The 450-nt window shown below is 34.2% G+C and overlaps 1 protein-coding gene across 2 annotated transcripts in view; it reads right to left on the bottom strand.

The window, feature by feature from the left end:
* The window catches only part of LOC116686655 (breakpoint cluster region protein), a 25,915-nt gene that overhangs the window by 7,336 nt on the left and 18,129 nt on the right, over positions 1-450 (bottom strand). The window lies entirely within an intron of this gene.

Here is a 450-nt window from a genome sequence, read left to right on the forward strand (position 1 = left end):
AAAAAAAAACTCCGCCAAAAAAATCCAAAAACTCCCAAAAAAACTCCCAAATCCAAAAACTGGAGTGACACAACTTAAATTTGTGTTGTCAGTATAAAGTGAAACAGAGTACCCAGGAGTTCTACATGGTATAGTAGTGTTTACATACTATATGGGTATATGTTCTGTTTTAGAACTGAGAACACTACAATATATTAAAGCTCATTTGGGTATAAAAAAGAAAACAAAATCCGTCTCCCATTCATCGTTTCTGGAGCAGCTCCAGACGTACAGAAGTTTGAGAGTTACTTCTTACTTAGTTTCTGACTTTGTGAGAGAGAAGCTCCAAAATATTGATTTAACTTTCCTAGGCCATGGGATTAACATATTACAATTTGTAATTTAGGTGGTGTCTAACACTTTTTACCAACTGCAAGTGGTGCAAAAATGAAGACTCAGCATATATATATA

This window comes from Etheostoma spectabile, unplaced genomic scaffold (assembly GCF_008692095.1).
Source record: "Etheostoma spectabile isolate EspeVRDwgs_2016 unplaced genomic scaffold, UIUC_Espe_1.0 scaffold433, whole genome shotgun sequence".
Taxonomy (NCBI): domain Eukaryota; kingdom Metazoa; phylum Chordata; class Actinopteri; order Perciformes; family Percidae; genus Etheostoma; species Etheostoma spectabile.